We start from the raw sequence: 21,269 nt of genomic DNA on the forward strand, positions 1-21,269 counted from the left end.
AAAAAAAGAAAAGAAAGAAAGAAAGAAAAAAATTAAATAATTGATTGTGTTAATCCAAACATTGCAGACACTTGTATGCTACATGACAATATTTCTTGTTACACGGGGATCTCTATGACTGAGTTGGCTCAAGAGTGCACTTCTGTGATTTCTCAGTCTCTATTCTGACATGAATTCTTGATTTTTTTTTTAATTCTTTGCTTTGACCAGAACTAAGGATTTACCTCAAAGGAACTGTGAGAAACATATGGAAGTTATACCCAATCAACTAACTTCGAGCGCTGCTGCAAAGAGTAGAAGCAATGTCTAGCAGTATGTAGCTTTCCAAGAAGACTACTTTGAAGAAAATAAAATTGATTTATAATTTAAAAATATATACAGAGTTCTATTGAATTGCTAATTATTTTATTTATAGATCTTGTTATACGTTTCATTATCTCAAAAGTAACATTAGCCTTAATAAATATATTAAATTTATTATAGAAAATATTAAGATCAAGGCGAATCATAAATAATGCAGATACACAGAACGAGATATCAGCTTTTACAGTAATACTCCTTGTTTCATTGAACTAGACTGATTTCTCAGTCTCATAGTTTTACAACATTCATGTGTACTTCTAAGGTTATAGCTTGAAGCAATGATTTAAGTGTTTTCATTTATATTGATGTTTTTTTATTATAAACCAAATATAGAAATACTTCTGCTGACACACATAAAGTTGTAAAAAGGAGTATTTCAGACTCTTGAAAAACGCTAGTTTCAAAATAAACTTGCGAGTATATGGCATATGGATACATTAATATACATGACGAGCCTTAATAAGATTCTACCCAGGTCACCAATTATCGAGTATATGGTATACAAAGGATATATTAATAAATGTGACGATCCTTAATAAGATTCTACCCAGTTATCGAGTATATGGTGTATAAAGGATATATTAACAGATGTGGCGAACCTTATTAAGATTCTACCAAAGTCACTAGTTATCGAGTATATGGTATATAAAGGATATATTAATAGATGTGACGAGCCTTAATAAGATTCTACCCAGGTCACTAGTTATCGACTATATGATATATAAAGATTATATTAATAGACGTGACGAGCCTTAATAAGATTCCACTCAGATCACTAGTCATCAAGTATATGGTATATAAAGGGTATATTAACAGATGTGGCGAACCTTAATAAGATTCTACCAAAGTCACTAGCTATCGAGTATATGGTATATAAAGGATATATTAATAGATGTGACGAGCCTTAATAAGATTCTACCCAGGTCACTAGTTATCGACTATATGATATATAAAGGCTATATTAATAGATGTGACGAGCTTTAATAAGATTCCATTCAGGTCACTAGTTATCGAGTATATGGTGTATAAAGGATATACTAACAGATGTGGCGAACCTTAATAAGATTCTAGCAAGGTCACTAATTATCGACTATATGATATATAAAGATTATATTAATAGATGTGACGAGCCTTAATAAGATTCCACTCAGGTCACTAGTTATCGAGTATATGGTGTATAAAGGATATATTAACAGATGTGGCGAACCTTAATAAGATTCTAGCAAGGTCACTAGTTATCGAGTATATGGTATATAAAGGATATATTCATAGATGTGACGAGCCTTAATAAGATTCTACCAAAGTCACTAGTTATCGGCTATAAGGTATATAAAGGATATATTAATAGATGTGACGAACCTTAATAAGATTCTAGCCAGGTCACTAGTTATCTTTAGTTTTAATCTCTTGATGGTATCCACTATGTTTACCATTTGTGGTTTTCTCGATAGTAAGTACGCTTTGCCTTTCAACTTTCTTTTCGTCACCTCATAAAAGGACTATAATTTGTTTATATTAATTCAAAATATTATATAGTAGCATTTGTATTTCTTTTATTTGAATGTAATCTTATTTTCATTGTAAAGGCATAGTCTTATTTTGTAAAAATAAAAATATCTTATTCATTTTCCATAACGTAAATATTGAGAAATTTATGTATTATCATTTTTCATCTTCGGAATATTTCATGGTCTTCAAATTTTATTAAAGCAATAATCCTTTTGTGAAACCAAAAAAGAATTCTTACTGATACAGCTTTCGTCTTTTGTATGATCTAACTTTATCAAATGATACTACATAAACAAATATATAAAATTACACCGCTTCTGAAACCTTATCACAATATTCTAAACAAGAGATTAAAAATTGCAGAATATTTTATGTAAGTATAACTTAAAATATAAATACATAAGACAGTAATTCGCTTTTATTTAAGAACGTTTTGAAGCAAGTTAACATTAAGTATGGTGTCTATTTTTATTTTTACTTTCGAGCGACAGTAGTAGAGAAAAAAAATATGACAATCGTGAAAAAAAAATCGAATTGAACATTTCAATGAATTTACACGTTTAATAGCTCCTATACTGAAAAAATAACTTTAGAACATTTGTTTGTCCTTCCTGATACAAGGGAGTTCTGATACAGATTAAGTCTTACCAAGAAAAATTGAGCTAGAAAGCTGAAACTAGCAGGGTATATAGGGCAGGATTTGTATAGACTACGTTGCAAAGTGCAATGTTCTATGATATTAACATCCTTTTCTTTTTCATTTCAGAAGCGAACATGGCTGCACCTCCAGCAAGCTTCAGCCCAGAGCCTAAAGACAACATTGAACGTTTCTGAACCAAATTTTTAAATTAAAAGTTTTTGTGAGATTCTCCACGATTTTTTTTTACAAGTTTCTTACTACATCCGAAAATAAGGATACTTTACTGGAGGATGAAGATATATATATACGCAAATTTCTCGGAAGCGGTTCTAACGGTTTCGTTTGCGTTTTATAAATTATTATTTCCATAATAACCCTATAGTGTGATAAAAGAAATTCTTCGAAAAAAAAAATCGGAACGGGTAATTTATTCTTGGTACTAACTTCTTTTCGTACAATTTTCTCAAAAGCTACTCAGGTGATTCTGTTCGTATCTTATAAATGTTTTATTAACAATCCTAAAGTATGGTATATATCATTTCTCCAGGGGAAAAAGCACGGTGCATCAGCATAACAATATTTAAGAAATGAGTGTGAAAAAGTTCAGTGCGATAGCCCAGACTGTTTTAATAGATTGTAACTCGCAGAAACTTAGAAAGTGTGCACTTTAATTTAGTTTACCTTTTATATTAAACAAATTATATTTTGAGTCACAAACCTTTAATATTATATTTCCGTTTGGAGCATCTTCTTCTTAGGTCAATCTGTAAAGAAAAATACACTGTATTTACCTGAAGAAGATATATACATTTTAAAAATAAAATATACTTGTATATTCCATTGTATATTGTCTTTCACACACATATGTTCTAATTTTGATATTAATGCTAATAAATTATGTTAATAAATACGCTCTTTCCTTTCTCGTTAGTTGTTCTATTGCGTTAGTGAAAAAAAAAAAAGAGTTTGAAAATGTTTATTCTGTTAATGAATACGTAAACCTTTAATATTCACAAAAATTACAACAATTATATTATTTTAATGAGTATTGGTAACGTTTCTCTTTAAATCTTGAAATTAACTCTAACTAAAGTTTTATGAACATTTTGATAATACCTATACTATGTAGCCACAACTAAAGACAACTCTTCTTGCTGTCTCATTATTATATATGAAAAGAAAATATACACTGATTATTATACCTTATATGCCACAGTGAAGGGGCCGCAGTGGCTCAGTGGTAGAGCGTTCACCTCTGGTGCTTGGGGTCCCGGGTTCGATCCCAGCCCCCGCCAGGTGAACTTTGTGGTGGACAAACACCGTGTGCGTGGGTTTCCTCGGGGTTCTCCTGTTTCCTCCCACTTTCTTCATTCCACCATTTCATTCATTACTCATCATCACCGTCTCCTTTAGCCTAACCAGCATAAACGTGGGACATAAAACTCAAAGATTTATGCCACAGTGAAATGTTCTATGTCAACACAAATAAATTACAAATTAGGCAGTTAGGTTACGGTACCTAAGGATTAGTGGGAGATTTTCCGTATATCGTAATTATTTTTTTATATTTTACTGTATCAAATGCATCTCAACTTAATATTTAACGTGAAAGGTATGTGCAACCTGGAAAAGAAATAAAGTTTTGCTAACAAACGCATGATCATTGTAATGTCTAAGTTAATACACAAGTACAAGAAAAAAGGAAATGTCGTAGCCATAGGCTTTAGCTAATTAGTGTTTAGTTCTATTTAAATGAGTAGCTTAAATAATAAGACACACTTAAAGAGGCACATGTAACAGCATATTATATATTTCGTTCAATTACATTGTCTGATCTCCTTTGATATACCAATTATAATCCTTGTACATCATCTCTATAGGCCGATAAATTAATTATAAATTGTGTTCTATTTGTATAATTTGTAACTTAATTTCAAGTTATACAATAATTTTGTACTACCTAACACCAAACATCATAGATACATTGTACTACACATTGACCTATCTCATTCATATATCAATCGAACACCCTAATCTATAATTGTACCTTACATTTGTATTTATGGATCCACAGAAATTTTATCGGTACCGTGTTACTTGTATCTATTGAAAATAAAACAATTAAAAGTTATGAATTAGTTCTACATTATTCTGAAAAAAAAAAAAAAACAGCAAATTTTTTATGGTAACGGTACTATCTAAAATTTTGTATCTGTATTGGTGAATATAAATGTACCGGTGTTCTAATTTACTATACAGAATATATAATACTATAATTACTATACAGAATATATACTATAAATATTATACAGAATATGTACCGGTAATACTATACTATACAGAATATGTTTAGATGAAGGGGGCTAAAAGTAGGTAAAAAATACATTTACAGGAGAAATGAGTTGAAGTAAGGGAAGTGTAATTGATTTATGTTCCACTTAATAGAATAGAAGTACATTTTGTAGAAATGAGAAATCCGAAATACTGTAGAGACTACATGTACTTACCGGAAGCGCACATAAGAAAATATGAATACAATGATGCAAATAGTTAGCCCTAACCTAACTTAATATTAACAGAAATGAGCGAAATTGTAACTTTTTCCTTTCAAAAGAAAAAAAGGTGTCCCCTTTCAACTAAACATTGCCCAATTAAGAGTTTCATGGACTTTGTGCATGTTTATGAATTAACTAACACTGTTTCTAAAAGTGTAATTATTGGCTATACTTACTAATAAATATTAGGATAAATATTAGGATGTTTACTTTGAACACTAGAAATACCGGTAATTAATTTCTAGAGCCCAAAGTATCTGCAAATTAAATAATTCTTAAAGCACTACTACTTCAAAGCAATTCTTGTAGCGTATTGGTGGAAACAAATCACGTAATGAAACCTTTGATTGGTTGTTAAGCTCAGTGACGCCAATATATTTCCTTTAAAAAATGAAGTTTCAAATAAAATTGTTTACATGTATTTTAATATTTGATACAAAAATATAAATTTAATATATTATTCCAAAAACTTAATCAGCATTCTTGTTTCTAACATTGAAAGTGAAATAGTTGCGCATGCGTTTTGGTTTATACTAAAAAGAGGTGATTCCAAAGCAACGTTGCCATATGTTCAAATAAATTAGATCAGAATTATAAGTCCACTTATTATTTTAGGCGTTGTTTTGGTCCGATTGGTATATGGAATTTATGTAAACATTATACGATGAATTTAGCGAAAATATTTTTGATATTATTTATAAAATGGAGAAAGCATTCTTGTCAGTTTCGAAATTATAATTGCATAGAGAGTATTGTAATTACATTGAGAGTCAGTGTCTTTTCTAGGTATGCGTAAGGGGGACTTTGTTCCTCGAAGCTAAGATAAATTAAATTGCTATTATATGTCACTCCTGAGCAGAGTAGGTCCTTTAGTATGTAATCATATATAGGGTGGAGCATCTATTTTGAAACCCTTTTGTAACTTTAAAACTAATTCATAAAAATCGGCAAAATTTTTTAACATGCAAATATAACATGGGGGTATTGCTTGGATAGTCCACAAGACCATTCGGTTAACAGTGAGAGAAGCCTAACGTGAAGTTGCAGCTTTAAAATGGCACAATGCCATATTATTATATACACTGCTCTCCATTAAAATTGCAACATCCAGAAGGAGATGAGAGAAATGCGAAACTTGGCAAACAGAGACGTAATAATAAGAGACGAAAATGATAACACATATGACGAAAATGATCTGTTGTGTGACATGTGACATGCGTAGCAGGGTTGCAGAATATCCAGGAGCTAGTAGCGTATAGACCCTGCACGGACAGATAGAACTGCTGCAACAGGGTGAGGCATGGAGAGAATAAGCCTATCGATGTCTGCTTGAGGTATGGCGTCCCAAGCAGCTTCCACTCGGCGCCAAAGCTCCTCAACATTAGGTGGAGGAAACCTGTGTTGAGCCAGCCGGTGACCCACCATGGACCAGACGTGCTCGATCGGCTGGAGATCTGGAAAACGTGCGAGCCACGGAAGCAGAGGTACGTGGTTAGCTTCCAGGAACGTGAGGACATTTCTTCCAACATGGGGTCGCGCGCTATCTTGTTGGAAAAAGATGTTCTGCAATCCATGGATTAATGGGACAGCAATACGGATGAGCACCTCTGAGATTTACCGTTGTTGTTCAATGTCCCTTGAATGCATACAGGACACGAACGAACGCCTAAGGAGACGGCACCCCAACCGTGAGTCCAGATGAAGGGCCTGTGTGACGATGCATTATGCAGGTGTCATGAAGCCTAGTGCCACGATGCCGCCAGACAACGTATACGTCCATCATGGTGCTGGAGACAGAAGCGGGATTCATCGGAGAAGAGTACGGCATTGCATTCCTCGATCCATGCATGATGGTGTTCGCACCATTTCTGGCGCGCATGCCTATGTTGTACCCGCAGAGGAATCCGCAGCAATGGGCAGCGAGAAGAAATTCCCCGCTCCGCCAAAGGATGAAGTACGGTTCGTGGGGACACGAGACGTCGTAAAAACGCCCCTAGTTTCTGCGCTAGCCATCTTGATGTGGTCGTACGGTCTGTTAGAGCCATGCGTACCAGATGTCTGTCCTCATGGTTCGTCGTCTGACGCTGACGTTGGTAACCTCTACGTCGTTCTACTGTGTCTTCCTGTATCCACTGGTTCCACACATGTGCCACGGTAGATGCATTCCGTCCTACTCTGGCACCGATTTCTCTTTACGATAAACCGCAATTACGATATGCAACAATTCTTCCCCGAATGAACTGCTAAATCTACTCTTTTGTCCACACTAGACTTACGACCACGCACATTCTACGCTCTTCTGCACCTAGACAGTGTGCAAATTTCGTGCTCTTCCGATAACTCCTACTGTGTGTTGCAAATTTAATAGCGAGCAGTTTATTTCAAATGTAATTTACATGTTAAGCGAAACTTACAATATTATTCAGTTTTACAAACTGAGGACACTACGAATATCACAATCATTTATAAACATCCAAATTTTGGAGGCCTCTGTTAGGGACGTACGCAGGAATTTATTTCGGGAGGGGTCTAAAGCGTTTCGGGGGGTCCAAATACAATTTGAGACTAAATTATGTGAAAATTTCTAAAATTGCCCCTAAAAGTAGACTACATTTACAAAAAGTCGGGATTTCGGGGAAGGTCCGGATCCCCAGGTCCCACCCCCTGCGTACGCCCTTGGCCTCTACAAAAGTAATAACGCAAGAGCATCAGGGGTTTCATGTATTACTTCTTAGCAAATTCCATCAGTATGTAAATACCGTTCAACTTAAGGAAACTGAAAAGCATTTAAGTTCTTTCTTATCCTTCTCATCTGCAATTTGCCTCACCTCTACGTACTGAAATAAAATACTCAACTTCTTGTCACGAAAGTCATAAAGGGATTAGAATTAGGAATTAGATTTCTGAGCTTTCGGCATCTGTGACCATGTTAGCCCGTCACACATATGAGGGATGACGTCCCTCAACGATCACACTACCCGGGGAAATTGGAGAGGAAACAAGGAATGGGGAAGGAAGGAAACGGAACTATTATGTTAAGTACCATCCCGGTATTTGCCTGGTATGAACGAAAAAAAAAAAAAAAAAACAGAAAAATCTCTCAGCATATCTGGCCTTTAAAAGTTGTTACACATTTTCGATCGAGCGTTCCCACCAGGAATCCAACTCGGAACCCAAAAGACTTTACCATATGCTCTGCATTAAAGCCGGTGATACCACATATTATTTGGTGTATGTGCATTTATTTGTGTAAATGCATTTCTTCGTTACGACAATTATTAGATTCTCCATGACATTTCTAGCTAGACCACAGATCAGTATTGCACTAATTATTGCATTTGAGAAGTCTGTAATCAGGGTCGGCTCTACCATATATGCAACACTGACTTGCGGCATTTGCGGGGCGGCAAGTTTCGAGGGGCGGAAAAATCTGTCATAATTTTATTATGTAAAATAAATATTTCTTGTTGGAAACAGACTTCATGATGTTGGTAATTAAATTTACTAAGTTGACCTATTTTAATTCTACATTCATAAATCATGTTTAGATCGCATTAATTTAAGGTCACATGGACAGTGCTAAAGCAAATGGTCAAACAAATCCAAGGATGAATTGCTTGATTGTTGTCAAATACAAAACTTAATTTTCAAACAGTACTGAACATCTCTTCCATTTAGTTACTTATCGCAGTTTTGATATGAAAACTACTCTTATCTCTGTCACAAACAAGTTCCTTATCATTGAAGATGAAAATAAGTTTTTTAGAATTTTTTTAACAGATGTAGTAGGAAAATCAAGAAATAAAGATAAAAGAGCTAGTTGCACTGGAATTGCAAATTGATATATTGAAATTGAAGCTCGATATTGAATTCTATAACAAGGATTATCATCTTTCCTTTGGAGGTGTGTTTCCCTTATCTTTCACTAATGTAATAGATTACTATTGTGCTGCCAAAATGTCTTGAGCCGTGGCAAAAATGCGAACTAAAGCTCACACCCTCACACACCCACGCGTTGAGCCAATAAGGGTTCAGCTGTTGCTAAGCGAGAGAAAGCGAGTGGAATACCTTCAGCCGATAGCAGCGCTTGGAACGGAACACTAGGGATCAAGTCAATGTGGTATATTTATATTAAACAGACAGAAAAAACAGACACAGCGAGATTATATTTTCAGTGTTTGGTACTTTCTAAGTGCAAATGCACTTTCCCTCCCCTTCGTTATTCATGATAGGGTACCACACTTTTAAGATTTGTTCTTTCTGAAGAAAAGGGGCGCGGCAAATTGCCTAGGCCCGGCGGTGTTCGTAATTATTATGTGCTGACGTTGCAGTGTGCTATTCAACATTTTTTCCTCACGTACCCCTAGACACAATTCGCCATTCAATTGTGTACCCTTGAAGTTGTTTAAAAGAAAGTAAATTGAAGTTAACTTACTAAACTTAATACATATGTTCTGTGGATTAAAAAGGGGGACAAACAGAATCCCAACAAAAGGACACTCAGTCTGCCAATCAAAAGACTATTTATAGGGGGTAAAGTGCACATCCGAAAAAAAATTAACATGAGAAATTTCAAAACATATAGGAGACATCCAGTTCTACTGAGGGAGATTTTCCCCTCATCCTTCCTGACAATTCGCACACTGAGAACAATGTTAAAAATTCAAAAATTAAAAGTAACTTTATACACAAGGTGCGGAAATGTCTTGTTTACCCGTTATGTATAATATCTATACCAAGCAGAGACCGGGTGAGGCTGTGCGGAATTATTCACCAAAAACGCCAGAAAAAGGGTGAAAATGAAAAATGTGTGCAGGTAACCTGAAACCTACGGGAGGGGACACGTGACCAAGAACATGGCAGTAGTGTCACACAAGCAGTGTTGCCATCTCAATACAAACTTATATTTTTTCAAATAGAATGTACCGGTATACCATTTTATGACATTAAAACAATTGGCATAAAACGTGAAGGAAAACAAACAAAAGGTGGGCTATCCGTGTTGCCAGATAAGAGAGATATGGGTTGTAAAGTTGAAAAATTATGGAGTCCGTACAGAGAAACGAACAAATGTATTATAACAACAAGACACGAGAAGGAACAAATGTTCAGTACGGAGTAAACTCCAGCATGCAGAGCATTCAGTGACTAATGGGTTATATATATTATTCACCTCCCAAAGGGCATAAAGGGTGTTAGAGTGGTCATAGAAGGAAGTCCTATGTGACAATGCGGAAATGTGAACAGCAAGTCTTCCTGTAGAGCAGCAATTTCAATTGCGTTTGTGTGGAATCAATATTTCGAACCGTTTCCGAGAGCAATGAAACGAACTGTTTTGAGGTTGTAACAATGCATAAAATCCTGCATGCCTTCCAAACCACAGAAATGACGGCGTAACACCTAAAACGAGTACAGAAAAGCTGCACAGGAAAGGTAAGAAATTTGTGAAAAGACAGTACACCAGAATCAATTCTCAAAAAATAATGACCTGTGATAAGTGTCAGTCGAGAGTATAGGAAACATTAGCATGTGGGACAACGATGGAGACAAAATACACTGCATTTAGGTTACTAGTAATATACATGCGCAAAATATTTTAACATAATACATCAATATATACAACAGAAAATCAAATAAATAGTATGGTAAAATACATATATTTCTCACCCTAGCCGCACATTCAATTTGACATATTGATGTATCAAGCCGTTAGTTACTGGATGCTGTGCATGCTGTAGTTTACTTCGTACTGTGCATTTGTTCCTTCTTGTGTCTTGTTGTACATTTGTTCTTTTCATTCTACGGAACCCATGATTTCTCAACTTTTAAAGCCTCATATCTCCCTTATTTGGAAACACTGATAGCACAGCTTTTGCTTATTTTCTTTCACGTTTTGTGCCAATTGTTTTAATGTCATAAAATGGTATACATTCTATTTGAAAAAAAAACTGTAAGTTTGTGTTGGACTCGCAACGCTGCTTGTGTGACACTACTGCCGTGTTCTTGGTCACGTACCCCCTCCCGTAGGTATCAGGTTACCTGCACAGATTTTTCATTTTCTGCTCTTTCCCGGCGTTTTTGGGGTATAACTCGGCACAGCCTCACTCGGTCATGCTAAGTATTATACATAGCAGGTAAAAAAGGGATTTCCGTATCGAGTGACTATCGCCACGATGATTAGCGATTCACAATTAGTCAGGGCACTAATTTTCATAAATATCTAGCTGTCACGGTTCGCATACCTCCCTTGTTAGCATATGAGCTTCCGATTAAAACTAACTGAACTTGTGTTTCAGCATTTTTAGAAAGTTCCACTCTTAAACAGAGAAAAGGAGCCAATTTCTACCTTACAAATGAGGATTCACTCAAGTCAGAAGGGGGAAAATTGGTATTTAAACTCTTAATTAAAAATAAGAGGATACATGTTTCGACAATTCAGCTTCTAATGAGGAAAGGGAACAATTTCTATAATATTCAAATTTCTCATTCTTTATACAGAAGAACTTTAAGTGAGTATTTGTTTAAATTAGAGGTAAGAAGCTTGGCATATAAATTTCTAATTGCCAGGGTTGAAAAAAAACATGATTTAAAAAAAAAAACAAAAAGAACGTTTTTTATGTTTAAAACATGTTTTTTTTGTTTAAAACGTTTTAAACGTTTAAAACAAAGTACTTTGTTTTAAACAAAAAAACATGTTTTAAATGTTTATTTTGTTTAAAACAATAATCTAAATAGGCATATACATGGGCGGCGATTGGGGGAGGGCAAGAGGGGGCAGTTTTGAAGTGCCCTAATTTATATAATTTCATTTGGAAATGTAAACAGAGTGTCCACACAATTTGGAGAAAAGATCTCTGACTTTTCCCTGACTTTCCATGACAAAAGTTGCAGATGTCCCTGACCCCTCAATAACTTAAAAATATAGAAAAAAGAAACCCCAGCCTCCACATTCCCCATAGTTGTCCTTGTTCTATTCCACTTCTGTTTCTTTCTTTTTCAATTTTATTTCCAAAAGAATGTAAATTTACGAATATGTGCATTAGGCCATTATTGATTAGGCCTACATATTACACAAAATGTAAAGTTACAAACGAAAGTGTGCTGTATACAGAACACTTAAGATATGAAAAAAAAATACACATTATAATACCAATTACACAGCATTATAATATTGCCTATAGCAATAAACAGTTCATACATGATTTTACTGATTATTAAAAAAAAGAACATACACACATTATGTAACACATACTTTTGCTGGTGCAGTTGTTAAATGCAACACATTTAGAAATTTGTTTTCATATTTTCTCGCATAGTTTTCTTCTCATTGATCTGAATGTCCTAGTCTTCGCAGGTTAATTTTCTTTTCTTTTTCCAGCTCCTTTAGTTGTTGGTGAATCTTCCGTTTATCTCTCCTCTTTTCGTCTCCAGCATTTATTTATCTTTTCTTTTCCAAATACACCTGATATTCTCTCATTGAATTTCTCACTGAATTTATCATACCTCTTGCAATTATTAATCCTGATGATCCACCGATTCTCATCACAGAATCATATATGATCCGTTGAGCCACCAGAGATTCTTCTTGTAAGTTCTCAACAATGAGAATTTTATTTATTGTGAAACCACTTTCAAATAATGCGTTTCCGTGAAAGAAGATAAAACACATTTCATAACTGACCATAAGTCAAAGAAGTTCTTCCCATTTCCTAAGACTAAGTAAAAAGTCATCAAGTCCAATACCATCTCTATCATTGGCTATGAATTCACTCGAGTGTTCCTTAAATTCTTCAGTCTGAGCTTTCACTGTGAGCTGGAGATACTATTTCTTCGTGTTCTCAGACACTTGTCCAGATATCCTCTTGGCACCATGCAGATGCTGAACACTACATTTTGCATCCAGTAACAGTAAAGAAATCAACCCTATTTCATAAATCAATAATTGAACAATGGACCTAAATCGATTTTCCCCTGACTTTCCCTGACCAATCTGCCATTTCCCTGACTTCACCTGATACATTTTTACTTCCCTGACCTTTCCCTGACTTGCACTTATTTTCCAGAATGTGGACACCCTGGTAAAGGTTTTGTATGTATTACTGTTTCATAGAAAAAATGGTGCCATTTGATATTTGCCGTTGCGTGAGTACATATTGGTTATTTGTCTTCCCATGGAGTTAAGAAAGCTACAGGAATTGCGTTTTAATTGCAATTCAAAGCAATTAATATTGCAATTGCATATTTCTTTAAATGTCATAGCATATGCTTGCAGTACTTACTGTATTTCATTTTCTAAGACTAAAAACATTCATTTAATGGCATGTGTGGAATTAAAAGTATAAATTTTTCATTAATTCCCAGTTTCAATATAACTTGTGCAAAACAAGGTCATTATTCATTACTATTATGATTAATATTATACCTTCTATTTATTTATTTTGCAAATTTATTAAATAATCTGATCACACAATTTTCCAGACAGAATTTTAAGATGTTCATGAGCAAGAACTCAAATCTCTTCTTACACTTTCGTTGTTTAAGGGTATAAAGGGCTAGTACCTACCTGTATTGCTCTTATGAATTTACTTAAAATAGAAATACGATATACGGCATTTTAAGTGAAAAAAGATAGTATCCTATTAGTTATACAATCTTTCATGAAACATTGTTAGAAACAATCAGGAAATCTAACATTGATATACAATTGTTCAGATCATGTCTTGCCCCCCAATTCTAACGTCCAAACGCCGCCACTGGGCATATATATTACTTTTTTACACTCGTAGGTATTGCTTGCCATCTATATTCAACCGCTAGATCAAATTTCGGGAACTTCCCTAATCTCGATCCTCCCAAATGTTCAATTCCGGAGAAAGAAATCTGGATTTTCCCGATCTCCGTTCACGGAATATGTAGCTTAGTTTCTTTGTGTTACGTTCTACTGGTCGTCTGCATTCTTAATCTTTAGACGCCCATTGACGCAACTGCTGTGTCAGGGCTTTAAACCTCAATGGCTCAGTCTTAAACCTCAAATTAAGGCTGGAAGATGGTTATGGTATTCCTGAAAGATGCAGCTTTGCTGGTGTGCATTTTATGTATATGGGAGGAGGGTAAATATCGTGTCTTTTTTGTTTTTTAACAGTTTTTTTTGGGGGGGGGGCATACCCCTCTTGTGGGATACATTCATAAAAATTGTTACGTGAAGCAATGAAGTAGGCTACTACATGATAATATTGTGTATTTGTACTTCTTTCTTATATGGAGTAGCAGGGAGGGGGCAAAGTTACCCAATTTTTGGAGTTTAAGTTTTTTGACGTAAATTACATTTATTTTTACAACAAACATCAATAGCTCAGCCTCTAATTAAGCTAGAAAGATGATTTGGTACCAAAGTATTTTTGAGGGATAAAGCTTTCCGTCAGTTGCATTTTATGTATATAGGGGGTACGTATGTACAGGCGAGAAAGGGGGATGAAGTTTGTTTTTGAATTTTTCATCAATTTTTTTTATCAGGTTTTGGCGGGTATCCCTCCCCCCTTTGTGGTATATCCATAAAAATTGTTATGTGAAGCAATGAGGTAGTCCCCTACATGATAGTAACCTGTAAGTGTACTTGTTGTTTATAGAGGAAGAGGGGGTCAAATTTGGTTAATTTACATTTATTTTCGGGACGGTCCCATATAACACAAGATATATTTCACTAAAGTGGTCTAGAATCATAATTCTTGTTCGTATACATGATGTGTGCAGCAAAAATGATTTGCATATGGACTTTGTAGTATAGTGGAGGACGGGAGAGAATGTCTAATTCCATGAATGTTTTCTGCTCATATATATATATATATTTCTTTTTTTTTGAAAATATTTCCTACATAAAACGAATTCATTACGCAATGGCTGCAATGACTACCATTTCTTATATTGTCACAAGTATGTGGCCTACACATTCATCATTTTGTCAGCGTAGGGTGACTGCAAGGGTTGCCAGGGCCCCGCAAAGTCAATATTTTCATATTTTTAATGATTTTTATGTCTGTTCTTTTTCTACGAATACGGCGGGAATTTCACGAATGTTACCTCATTGGAATTTGTGGTCTATAAGCTTTCCAATGGTGTATAACTCATGACTCTGTGATAATTAGGGGGGTCACCAGAGCCCCGAACGTAAGAGTCTACCATTTTGTTAAAATCCCTGGCGGGCGCCTATGTGTTGTTATGCCGTAGACATTAATCATTATTAGCTAACCATGTTGCAGATAGAGATGTATCTTGAAAACTGTTTAGTTAAAATATGTCATTTGCTCCTTGTAGGCTAGTCACTGCTCTTTTCTATGAGTTGTATTGTCCGGTATTTGTCAGAGCATTTCTTCTAGCTTATGATGTGAGAACTCTTCATTATTATGGAAATGATAGTGATCAAAAAATACCCAAGTTTTGAATTTGTGAATTTGGATCTTAGAATAGTGTATAGTGTGTTTAACCTCGGTTATTCTTGGAAATTAAGAAATGTTGAAATACTTCATTCGAATTTCTGTTGGTTTAGTTATACGCACATTGATGTGCAGAATTTCGTTCAGTAATTGCTGTTATAATAATAATATAACTCTGCTTGTAATTTACTCCATGCACAAATCCTGCGAAGGATGGGTTGTTTGTTAGAAAATTAAATTAACTTACTCAATCTGATATTTTAGTTGTTTTAAACATGTTCAACCACCATAAAAAAAAAACACGTTTTAAACAATTTGTTTAAAACGTTTAAAACAAACTGAATAAAACAACAGCCCTCGTTTTAAACATGTTTTAAACACTTGTTTTAAACATTTTCTTTTAAACATATCAACCCTGCTAATTGCAAATAATCAAAAATATGTTTCAGCCTTTTCAAAACTTAGGCTCCTAAAGGGAACAATTTCTTGTATTAAAATTTCCGATTCTTTATTCAGAAACTGCTTAATGTGAGTATTCGCTTAAGTTGGAGGCGTGAAATTCGATACATAAACATATATATATATATATATATATATATATATATATATATATATATATATATATATATATATATATATATATATATATATTGTTTATGTATCGAATTTCACGCCTCCAACTTAAGCGAATACTCACATATATATGAGTAAACATGTGTTGTAGCGTTTTCGACAATTCCACTTTGAAAAGGAGAAAGAGGGACAATTTTTACAATATTCAAATTTCCGGTTTTATATGCATTTAAACCTTATTCTTCCCATGTGAAGAATTATCATTTCTATTTGTTCTATTATAGGCATCCATCTGCTTAAGTAAACATGTAAATCAACACCTAATAATCGAACTCCATTTGGGGGAGACGAGCAGGAAGCCTTTTGGGGAACTATGCCTTCATTTATCCTTCCGTGGGTACACTTCTGGTCATGTAACACGAAAACCCACATATATGACGTTACTTCTATGTGGCCATATCTCGATTACCATTATGCGTAGTGACTTACAGTTTCACATAAACACAAATATGTAATGTTCTGTAACAAAGTAATCAGTGTTTCTTCCAGGTATAGGGACTTTCGAGAGGTTTTGACCTCCCTTCCGGGTTAAGATAATTGCAACTAGAGGTAGATTTACATAATGTCCCTGTTAGCCCCCTCACATTTTGATTCTACAGAAGAGAGCAGAAAGATGTACAGGAAGTTACACAATGTGTTACGAAGGGAAATGGAAGAGTTTTACAAAAGAAAATGCGAGGATATAGAAGAATTACAAATACGGAAGAAATATGAGGAAATGTACAAGGAGGTGATATCTATAGAATTTCGGAGGAAACAAGGTATTACGATGGCAGTAGAAAATAAGAATGGGAAGATATAGGGAGAGAAATACTCAGCGGGTGGAAAGAATATGTTGAGGACATATGACAGTAGAAAAAGATCGTATGTACTAGACGTTGAAGTACGCAAGGATGACAAAGGGTTTAGTATTCTTAGAGATGAGTTTGAAAAAGCTATCGAGCTTAGGAATGGAAAGGCAACCACGGTAGATAATATATTAATTGAATTCATTAAGAATATAGGAGACAACGGCGAGTTCTGACTCTGTAATGGAATATATGAAACAGGAGAATGGCCAAAACACTTCCTGAATACTAATACCAATGGCTAAGAAATCGAACCCAGAGGGATGTGAAGATTATAGAACTATTAGTCTCATATAGTATGCAGCAAAAAATTACCTTCAATTTCTGAACAGAACACTGTATGGAAGAACAAATGAGAAAGTTGAAGAGGAACAATTCGGGTTCAGGAGAGGTAAAGGCACAAGAGATACCATGGGATTATTAACAGTGATTGGTGAAAGGTTTATAGAAAAAGGGAAAGAGGTGTATGTTGTATTTATTGGTCTAGAAAAGGTTTTGACCACGTGAACTGAGAATTGCGGTTGGAAGTTCTAAAGAAAGTTGGGTTGGAATGGAAAGATCGAAGACACATAAGAAACTTATATACGAACCAACAACTAAATGTTAGAATAGGGAACGGAAATGACAGAGGAGAATGCAATTGGAAGGAGCGAAAGGTATACTATCTCTCGCCAACATTATTATATCTAGAAGAGATAATAAAAAAGAGCCTACATAACGAAGACGGCATTTTGATAGGAGGTACAATGATTAAATGTACAACGGTTTGCAGATGATTTGGCGCTTTCTGTGGAATCTGAAAAGAAAATCAATAGGATGTTGGAAAACTTGAGAAAGGACTGTGAAGAAAATAGGATGAAAATAAATGTTAGAAAGACAAAATACATGGTGATTGCAACGAAACGGTCAGGGTCAAGTAGACCCAGAAGTAGGAGGGGAGAAAATAGAACAGGTGACTAGTTTTCGATACTTGGGTAGTATGATATAAAGTGCGAACGTGAAACAAAATCAAGTATAGGAATGGTGAAAGATGCCTTTAGGAGAAAGAAAAGACTATTTTGTGGGACCTTGAACAAAAAGTTGAGAAAAAGACTCATAAAATGTCTCGTGTGGAGTATTGTAGTGTATGGGGCAGAAACATGAACATTACGAAAAATGATGAAAAACGACTGGAAGCTTTCGAAATATGGGTGTGGAGAAGAATGGGTAGAATTAGCTGGGTCGAGCGGAAGACGAAAGAGAGGGTGTTAGAAATGGTGGGGAAGAAAAGAACAATTTACATGTTATTAAGGGGAGAGAGAAAGTGGTTGGAATATTGGCTAAGAAGGAAGTGCATGATGAGGGACATGCTAGAGGGTATAGTGGCAGGAAAGAGAGGGAGCGGTCGAAGGAGGATACAGGTAATAGACGATATCAAAACAGAAAAATCGTACATGAAGACGAAAAGGTTAGCGGAAGACCATGGAACATGGAAGCTTCTCAGTTGCAGCAAGTGACCTGTGGATGATGGCAGAACAATTATGATGATGATGGACTTCAAAAGTTTCAAGAATAATTTTGTTCATAAGTATTAGTTTCAAAATATGAAACCTGTATAAAATAACATAGAAAATGCCTGCAATATTATAAAGTTATCATTAAAAGATAACATTTAGTAGAAAGGATACCTTGGGGTTCACCTAAGATAAAAATACATCAATATTATTCACAAGCAACTGCTGCATTAAAATTTACTTAACACATATAAACAAATTTGACTTTGTATCTAGGCTAACCGTAAAAATATGATTTTCTGAACAAATCGATTACGCTGATCACAAACATATTGTCACTGATCTCCATCATGCAACCTGCAATCATGATCATCACCACCATCAAACAAGCAAGAAATACAAAGAAGACACTGGCACAGATACAGGATGGCCACTTACAAAGTGACTATTCGTTGGGGAGTGTTTTCTGTCGTCAAAATGTGAAAAAAGTACCAGTGAATATGGGTGGAAAATCGCAATAATTTTTGACGTTATAACGAAGCATACTAGATAATTAAAGTGACTAGACTTTCTGGTTTTCGCAGTATAGTTTTTTTTTTCTAAAAAGCGATCCTGCATGATGGGAAGTCATAAATGACATTGGGAAATGTCCCTTTTGAAACTATCGGAACTGTTAAGCGTGCCAGACATCGATTCTCACTCTCTGCCTCACACCTCAAGACCACTCCAGTATCCACGCAGGATTATGCTCTGACTGGTCAACAAGTCGCGAAGTAGTTCATTACGAGTTCCTAACATCAGATCACACCATCACTGCAGACCTGTACTCCCAACAGTTGCAACCGGGGCCACATGTATGATGCACACCAATGATGCAAACCAATGCAAGACCCAAACGGCAATAGAGACCAGGGATACAATTCAGCGACCTGGCTGGGAGACACTGCTATCCACTATTCTCACTGGACTTAGCGTCCACAGATAATATAACCTGCACCTTTCTCTGGACAATTACCTCCTTGGAAAATCCTTCGACTATGAGGGGAACTAGTGGCACGCACTCACGGCAGAGATGGAATGGGTCAAATTTTCTGAGTGGGCCAGTGGGTCGTGGATCAACAGCATGTCACCCACTGCGACCAACCACCCATCGTGACCCACTGTGACCTACTACCCGCCATGACCCACTGCGACCTACCGACTCACTCTGATCTACCGACCCACTCTGCTTACTGCATTCTAGACAGTTTCTTCTGAACATGGTGAATGTGTCTACGTTTTAATTTCAAGGCCTCCATTTCCCTTTCTTTTCCATTTGTTTCTGTCTACTTCCCTGATATGAATATATCTAAGTGAAAAAAGAACTTCAGGCACTTTTGGATATTAATATTTGTAGTTGTAATAATAGGAATAGGACTTATACCACTACTTGGCTTTCGAGGCACACAGCCTGAGGGTTCTTAAAGGAGCTAACTAATGGAAAAAATACATTTTTGAATCACTGTAATATATAAATTATTATATTTAAATATAAAAAATCGAACTATGTGTGCCTGATCATCACGGCGAAATTGTAAAGTCAAATGAAATGACTTTTGGTATATAGTTACTTCTTAATCCAAAGTGGGATGTTATCATATCGCTTTCATTATAATACATATCCTAAGGGGGTAGCGGGGATCTGAATTTTTGCGAAAAAAATTGAGTATCTCGAAAGCCGTTAAACTTACGAAGCTGAAACTCAGTATATTAACTCTTTATTGAAAATAAAGAGAATGTGTCCAAACATTTTTTAAGTTCTTCTTTATGGGGGGAGGAGCACTTTCTATATATGGAAAATTAGTAGTGAGTTGGTTTGTAAAAATAATCGAAAGTGACCGATATTAGCTGAGAAGAAAATCAGAAATAATTATTAATTCAGAAACAAAAAATACAATTCTTCGCTTCATATATCCATTGCTTGCTACTATAAAAATTCCTGAAGCTTGTGTTTATTATATGGAGCGCTTAGAGCACAGGACAATTAACCCATAAAGTTCTGAGAAAAATAGACATAAAATTTATACCGTAAGCTTAATTACACGGAAATTTTAAGTTTGGACTGTACGCATAATTACATGGAAAATTTTACACTTTTTTCCTTGACGTTGGTCTACTTATCTTAATTTGGGAATTTCAAATTTCATCCTTTTTCCACTGAAAAATATCGATAATTCAACAAGGAAATAATTATACTATGATAATTTAATTGAAATTAATCGTAATCTGGCCCATGACAAACACTTTACCATTTTATATCGTAAAGGTCAGATCCACCGTTATTGTCACAGAGAGGTGCTTGAGCGATTGACCGTAGAAATCCAAACTCTGATTAGTGATAAATTCACAGCCTTATTTTATTACAAGTGTAAACTCCTTAGTCAGTGAAGAGGAGAGCATGGATCATGTGTCAGAGTTGACGACGATGGATTGTGGTGGGTCAGACTAGGTAACAATGGGTGAGAGTGATTCATGGTGGGTGGTGGGTCGGAGTGGGTCATGGTGGGTGGTGGGTCAGAATGGATCACGGTGGGTGGTGGGTCATGGTGGGTCATGGGTCAGAGTGGGACACGGTGGGTGTGGGTCACAATGGGTGGTGGGTCAGGAGGTCGCGGATCAAGTTTTAATTCGCGGACAAATGCCAACTCTGTCTCACGGACTCTTTAGCGCTCAAGAACTCCGAGTTTTATCGCTAGGGTTTTACAAAGTTACAAGAAGATTGACAGATTGAAAAGAGAAAACTTTGCGGCCAGCTTTCA

At 35.5% G+C, this 21,269-nt stretch overlaps 1 protein-coding gene across 1 annotated transcript in view; it reads right to left on the bottom strand.

Moving 5' to 3' along the window:
• LOC145685160 (uncharacterized) overlaps nucleotides 1-5,381 on the bottom strand; it is a 51,907-nt gene extending 46,526 nt beyond the window's left edge. Inside the window, exons 1-2 of the mRNA XM_081757513.1 lie at nucleotides 5,244-5,381; nucleotides 3,231-3,276 (exon numbers count right to left, since the gene is read on the bottom strand). The gene's annotated coding sequence lies outside the window, so the exon portion shown is untranslated. The remainder of the gene's footprint in view (nucleotides 1-3,230; nucleotides 3,277-5,243) is intronic.
• Between the last annotated feature and the right edge of the window lie 15,888 nt (nucleotides 5,382-21,269).

Source organism: Thermobia domestica, chromosome 5 (genome assembly GCF_964235325.1).
Source record: "Thermobia domestica chromosome 5, izTheDome1.hap1.1, whole genome shotgun sequence".
Classification (NCBI taxonomy): domain Eukaryota; kingdom Metazoa; phylum Arthropoda; class Insecta; order Zygentoma; family Lepismatidae; genus Thermobia; species Thermobia domestica.